This window comes from Rousettus aegyptiacus, unplaced genomic scaffold, assembly GCF_014176215.1.
Source record: "Rousettus aegyptiacus isolate mRouAeg1 unplaced genomic scaffold, mRouAeg1.p scaffold_m13_p_9, whole genome shotgun sequence".
In the NCBI taxonomy this organism is placed as follows: domain Eukaryota; kingdom Metazoa; phylum Chordata; class Mammalia; order Chiroptera; family Pteropodidae; genus Rousettus; species Rousettus aegyptiacus.
The window spans coordinates 31,009,457-31,017,346 of NW_023416312.1; positions in this window are offsets into that span (position 1 = coordinate 31,009,457).

Consider the following 7,890-nt stretch of genomic DNA (forward strand, 5'->3'; position numbering starts at 1 on the left):
GCCACTGAAGGGTGAGGGCACCAGGAAGGAGGGAGTGAGGGGTCTGCATATGCAGGGGCATAGTCCGCCAGAACTGGTAGTACACCATGTGTGGTGCTGCAGGGAACGGTAAATTGCTGCTTGGTCCTTGGAAACGCTAACCTCCCTATGTGTCAGAGGAATCAAATTCTATTTTACCCCAATATAGTTATGTATTCCTCAAATTTAATATTCTGCTAATAGGCATTGCATACATTGCTCCTCATGCAAATACTGGAGAGACTACCCAAATGGGATCCTGAAGGATTTGATTTTCCTTTCTCCCTGGGAAATTGAGACCCCAACGACTGACTGCATCCCCAGCATGGGAGACAGATGCAGGGAAGGGCGGCTTGCAAATGCTCTAGGTTGGACAGGGAATGTTCTCCTTAGGTTCCATGGGTAGATGGAGCTTCCTTCCTACTCCTCCTCCATGTGACAGATCCAAATTTTGACATGCAGGGAGATGATGGTTTTGCTCTACACCAGAAATTAGCATGTACTTGGCACCAAATACACCCCCAGCCTTCTCCACACACAAATCTTGGAGTCTAATGCAGATGCATGTGCTCTTCTGATGAGGGTCAAAAATGACTGTTTTAATGTTGCCTCTCTGTTTTGTTTCTCTTGAAATAATTTTTAAACTGGTTCTAAAGCTATTCCCTGTTCCTAGTAGAGAACTAGGAAGACATAGAAATATGTGAAAAAGAACAGTATATGCATCACAAGGAAAGACATCTTTATTCACCAAGACCCACAGTAGAGAACACATTTTGCAAATGACTCTAAAATAAATGTTTCACAAAACAATACTGAGACTTTATACGTCTGACACACTCAGATGTTTTACATTCTGTTTTGTGATGTGCTATGTTATTACATTCTAATTCATTAAAAACATGAAATTCTGTTCATGGTCCATGTAGTATTCTTGATACCTGTCATGAGTCACAACCTGCAGCTTGGAAAGCCTTTCTTCATGGTCAGTGTGTATCACCAGGTGATTCCACATTCGCAGTCCTGCAGAGAAGGTTCAAGGAAGACTCATGATGTTTCTATGGGCCAAGGTCCCCTATGAGATAGTGATAGAGAGACTGGTTGTGGACAGAGTGTGGTCCATGTAGAACAGCCCAGTATACTTGCATCGCAGAGTGCTTTTGGTCCATCTGAGTGAAGCTATGGCTCTGGATACATAGCATGGGCACCTATGGTGGCACCCTATTGTTCCAGTTGTCTGTGTCTGGAGCAGGCTCTGAGTTGGGGACCATATATGCACTTGCTCTGACAATCTGTTGTTCCTGCCAGAATGGGCTCCAGCAGGGTGGCCTGAAAATAGTGCAGCAGCAGCCTTGCAGGTCAGCCACAACTCACCCCTACACTACCCAAGTGAGGGAGGAATACTACCCATGGTGCTCACTGGCAATTCTGATCCTGGAGAGTTCTCTCAGATCCCACAGAGCTCTTGAAGTTTCTGAAACATCTCTCTGCAGTCTCTCACTTGATTTATACAAGCTGTTCAATTGGCATTCAGTTATCACTCATGAGGAATTACTCTAAATGACAGTGTATATTCGGTTTCTTGCTGGAGTGGGCAAATTCGGCATTCTCTTATGCCTCAATCCTGGACACCCAGTACCCACAATGTTTTTTGAGATTTCTGCATCATCTGAAACAACGCCAGATTAAACTAAAATAGACAGAGGCAAGACAGAATGGAGAAATTCTGTCAGACTCCCAAAATTCTAGGGAATGGAAAAGGGTGATAAAACTAGTCAACTGAAAACATGAGCCAACCTTCAAGACAAAGAATGACTCTGAGAATAGAGCTGTTGGCCCATAGTGCCAGCTTCCAGTCCTTGAAACTTAATGAAATTTGTCCCACTCCATTTCAACAAAGCTTGGGACTAGCAACTCATTTCTTTCTTTTTCTCCTTTTGAAATAGAAATGTCTATACCTATTATTCTATGCCTGCCTCACCACTGTATTTTGGGAACAAATTACTTGTTTTCTAGTGTCCAAGCCTAAAGTGGAATATCGGTCAGGATGGATCAAACTCTGCATTCCACTCATACTTGTTTTAGATGTTAAGATTTGGTACTTTTGAGCTGATGATTTTTAGTTGAGATTTTACACTGGATTTGATACTATAATGGATTCAGGAATTTGGAAATTCAGGGATGAAATGCTTGTATTTGCATGTGGGTTGAACGTGCATTTGGGGACCAGAGGATAGATTGTGCTAGAGTAAATAATGCCTTCCCTAAAGATAGCTACATCCTCATTTGGAGCACCTGTGATTGTTACTTTACAACAACAACAAAAAGACTTTGCAAATGTGATTAAATTAAAGTTCTTGAGACAGGGAAATTACCCTGGATTATCTGGCTGGGCCCTAAATGTATCACACCTGTACTTAACAGAGAGAGGCAGAGGGAGGTCTGACAGAGACAGAAGAGAAGCAGGCAGTGGGACTGTGGAGGCAGATATTTGAATATTGCAACCACAAGCTAAGGAAAGCTGGCCGCCACCAGAACCTGGAACACACAAGGAGCAGATTCTCTTCTACAACCTCTGGAAGGAGGGCAGCCCTGCTGACACCTATATTTCAGCCCATCAAAACTAATTCCAGACTTCTGGCCATCATAATTGTGAGAGAATAAATTTATTTTGTTTTATGCCAGAAACATTTTAGCACCTTATTAGGGCAGCCAAGGAAATTATGGGTGATAGTCGGAGACCACGTACATTATATTAAAAGTCTCCTGTAGTTACAAGATTCATTCATTCACTCATCCATTCATTAATCTGACATACTTGAGGTAATAGAGAAGAGAAACTAAAAGCACAGATTTTGGACTCAATTCAACTCAGGGGTGAATTCCAGCTCTGATCCCTGTGGATTTTGACCTGGATCAGGTTGCTTACCTGCCTGAGCCACAGTCTCCACATGTGCACAATGGTGTTGATAACAGAACGTATCTCAAGGGGAGGTTGAAAATTTAAATAAGAGAATGCACAAAAAGTGTTTTGCGCTGGGCACAAGAATTAATGCACTCTCCCTACACTCAGGGAGCTGTCTGTCATTTGGAAGAAGCAATGTTACAGAGACCAAGGCTGTGCCTGAAAAGCCCAGGGAGTATTGGGGACCCATCAAAGATACTTCCAGTGAGGATAGGAGAAACTTCCTAGAGAACATGAATTCTCAGCACCCACGGGACAGTAAGCCATATGTACATGAATATTCTTTTTGAGACTAGAGTTGTGCTGCCTGGAAAATTACTTTTTGGCTATCGCCCATGGGAACATAATGCTCTAACAATAAGCTTTCTGCTTCTGTACCTCCTGCTTGCGCAACCAACCTGTGGGTTGACAGTTAGTAAAAAGAAGAAAAATAGACTTGTGTGTTCAAACAGGATGAAGAATGGGGTTTAGAGCTTAAAAACCCTGTACCTCTACATTTTGGGGCTGCTTAATTTGGGGTCCGCGGACCCCTGGCAGACTCAGCTGGCTGAATAAAGAGTGTGTTTCCTATAACTCACTGATTTCTGGTGGTCCGTGTGTCTATTGCGGGCTGGCAGCTGCAACAGTGTAAATATTAGTATTCAGGGGTAAAACGTGTTTTTAGTTATTGGGTCTTTTAGAAAAAGCACACATCAAAAAATTCATATTGAACATTGTTTTTTAAAACAAGGTATATACTTCAAGTCAAATGGCAAAGTAAGTAACCGCTGTGCTTGCCTCCTCCCATAACCCCATCAAAATTACAACTAAATTACAGAATAACCATTGTTGAGAAGACTAGTTGAACAGGATTCCCATAACTAAGGATATAAAGAAGCTACATCGGGACTTGTAGGAGGGGCAGAGAAATGGAACAGAGAGGTCCCATACCCATGGTGTGGCGATTAAGAATCAGAAGGGATGCCTTGGCTGAAGTACAAGGGATCCCATTCCCACACTGGGCTTCCCAGCCCAGAGCACCAGTGCTGGCAAGAGGAGTCCCTATAGCATCGGTGGGTGAAAACCAGAGGGGATTGCATTTAAGTGAGTCACAGGGTTGCTGGTGGCCTAGGTGCTCCTGTTCTAAAGCCCTCACATGGACTCACTCCCTCACAAACTCGCTCATTCTGGTCTCCAACAAAGGGGCAGCAGCTGAAAAAGTGATAAGGCCACACCAGAAAGAACTGAATGACTAGCTTCAGAAGGAGGGGTAGAGGGACAGAGGTCAGGGCAGCTCTTCCGGGGACAGAAGCACTGGCAGGAGCCATTGTTTCTTTATGGAAATCTCATCCCACACAGATGGCAGGTATAGGCAGGCACCAAATCTGAGCTCTCCTAACCTAACACTGTCCACCACGCCCCTGGTGATTCCCTGAGACCCGACCCGACTTGCCCGACCAGCTCAAACCTCTTCCATGGTCTTTTCCACACAAGTGGCCTGTCTCGCCTCACTCTGAAGACTTTCCCCAAATCTCTCAAATGTCCATAAGTCCCAAACAAACAGCAGCTGGCCTCACCGTGCCCTGAACCTCCTGCTAAGTGGTTCCAAGCCCTGCACCCAGTCACGACTGGCATTGTAACGCCCATCCGTCGGTCACAAATCACATATATAACAGCCTGTCTTGGTATGGATCGTAGCTTCAACTAAGTAGCCACAAACCCACTCGCAAGTGGTGGCTCATATCATAGTACCCACCAAAAGGTCCTGAGCCCAGCAGCATAGCAGACAGCCTCGTTTATATGCACCAACATGCACAAGCACTTCCCAGAACAGCACAAGGGGCAATCAACTACACATCACTTTGTAGCTCCTATGAGGTGGCTCCAAGCCAGGCACAAACAGCGGCTGACATTGATCTACATCGGAGGCCCTCTCTGGAAGCTCTAGAGCCAACAAACCCTTTAGCCTGCTTCAGACAACATCAGAGCACCACTCGTCCAACTCCCTATATGATACACTCAACAGGCAGACTTTTAGCTGGCACCAGAACCCAAAAAGTGGCTCCTGCTTCATGAAGTCAGTCCCTGAACAACAGTTTGTCCGCTGTAGTCATGAACAGCCCTCACAGCCAGTCAGCCAGAAGATCGATCCCACTCACAAGGATACAGGGAACACATCTCAACATAATAAAGCCATATATGACAAACCGACAGCTAATATCATACTCAATGGGGAAAAGCTGAAAGCTTTTTCTTTAAGATCAGAAACAAGACAAGGATGTTCACTTTCACCACTTCTGTGCAATGTAGTATTGGAAGCCCTAACCACAACAAAGAAAAGAAATCAAAGATATCCATATTGGAAAGGAAGAAGTAAAACTGTAATTATTTGCAGATGACATGATACTATAGAGAGAGAACCCTAAAGATTCCACCACGAACCCGTTAGAACTAATAAATGAATTCGGTAAACTAGCAGGATTCAAAATTAATATTCAGAAATCGGTGGCATTTTTATATACCAGTAACAAACTACCAGAAAGAAAAATTAAGAGAATCTCATTTACATTTGTATCGAAAAGAATAGAAAACCTGGGAATAAAATTAACCAAAGAGGTAAAAGACCTGTACACAGAAAACTATAACACTGAAGAACCTGAAGAAGATACAAATACATGGGAAGGTGTAGTAGTGCTCACAGATAGGAAGAATTCACATTGTTGAAATGTCCACACTACCCAAAGCAATCTACAGATTCAATGTCATCCCTATCAAAAAACCAATGGCATTTTTCACAGATTGAGAACGAATAATCCCAAAGTTTATGCCGAACCACAAAGGCCCATTAAACGAAGCAATCTTGAGGAAGAAGGAGAAAGTTGGAGGTATCATGCTACCTGATATCAACATATACTACAAGGCTATAGTAATGAAAGCAGCATGTTGCTACCATGAAAACAGACACATAGTTCAGTGGAACAGAATACAGAGCCCAGAAATAAACCCACATCTACGTGGTTAATCAGTCTATGACAAAGAAGGCAAGAATATTCAATAGATAAAGAGAGTCTCATCAATAAATATTGTTGGAAAAATGGGACTGATACATGCAAACAAATGAAACTGGACTACATTTTTACACCACATACAAGAATAAACTCATAATGGTTTAATACTTAAATGTAAGATCCGAAACCATAACACTCCTAGAAAAAACCAGAGACAGTAAATTCTCTGATATTGTTCTTAGTAATATTTTTCCTAATATATCTTCTCAGGAAAGGGAGGCAAAATAAAAATAAATGAATGGGACTACATCAAACTAAAGAGTTTTTGCACAGCCAAGGGAACCATCGGCAAAACGAAAAGACAACTTACTGAGTGGGAGAAGACATTTGTCTATGATATATCTGATAAGAGGTTAATATCCAAAACATATGAGAATTCATAAAACAACACCAAAAAAACTAAACAATTTAATTTTAAAATGTGCAGGAGACCTGAATAAGCATTTTCCCAAAGAGGGCATACAGATGGTCAATAGACATATGAAAGGATGTTCAATGTCACTAATAATCAGAGAAATGCAAACAAAACCACAATATGATATCATTTCACATCTGTCAGAATGGCTATCATCAATAAATAAAAAAACAACAAATGTAGGCCAGGATGTGGAGAAAATGAATCCTCGTGCACTGTTGGTAGGACTGAAAATTGCTGCAGATACTATGGAAAACAGTTTGGAGGTTTCTTGAACAATTAGAAATAGGACTACCTTATGACCCAGCAATAGCCCTTCTGAGTATTTACCTGAAATAAAAACAAAACACTAATTCAAAAAGATGTATGCACCCCTGTGTTCACTTCAGCGCTATTTAAATAGCCAAGATACGGAATCAACCTAAGTGCCCATCAATAGACAACTGGATAAACAAGAAGTGGTAGATATATACAACGGACTAGTACTCGGGTATAAAAAATATATAAAACTTACCATTTGCAGCAACACGGATGGACCCAAGAGTATTATCCTAAGTGAAATAAGTCAGAGAAAGAAAAATACCATATGTTTTCACTTATATGTGGGATCTAAAGAACAAAATAAATGAACAAACAAAATAAAAATAGACTCATAGATCCAACGAACATATTGGTGATGGGTGGGAGGTTGAGTGGGTGAGTGGAAAAGGTGAAGGAAATAATAAGTTGAAGTGGATAGTTACAAAATACTTATGGGGATGTGAAGTACAGCATGGGGAATATAGTCAGAAATATTTTAATAACTATCCATAATGCCAGGCGGGTGGGTACTAGACTAATAGGGGGCATCATTTCATAAATTATGTAAATGTCTAAGCACTATGCTGTACACCAGAAACTAATATAATAATGAATGTAAACTCTAATTGAAAAAAAATTTTTTTAGAAGTCTAAAGGAAATTCGTGATATTTCAAGAACACTGTCTTTTTATCTGAGATGGCATCGTCCAAAATCTGGATGCTACTGAGGCTGTGTGAAAATCCCTAGAAAACAAACATGCAATATCGAAAAGCTGATAAATGACTTACAGCTAATAGCAGTTAAAATCACTATTAAGTGAATAACTGATAGATTTTCTAAGCACACACCAACCAACTATTGCCCTTGCATAATGTTATGCATTTTGGCATTGGCTTGCATTTGGTATTTTGAAGATTTACTAGATGTACTAAACATGCAATAATTTTTAAAAAGCATTCTTTCCTTGAATAATAAATCACTGCTAACTTTCCAATTAGGTAGTGTGTTGAAGACAGAATGGATCCCTAAAATGGAAGACAGGAAACTGTGCTCTGGTATTTGAAGAAACAAGGTCAAAAGAAACAACCATATCTGCTCAACATTTCCCACTGTGCACCAATAGAAGTAAGCCATTTCAAACATTTTC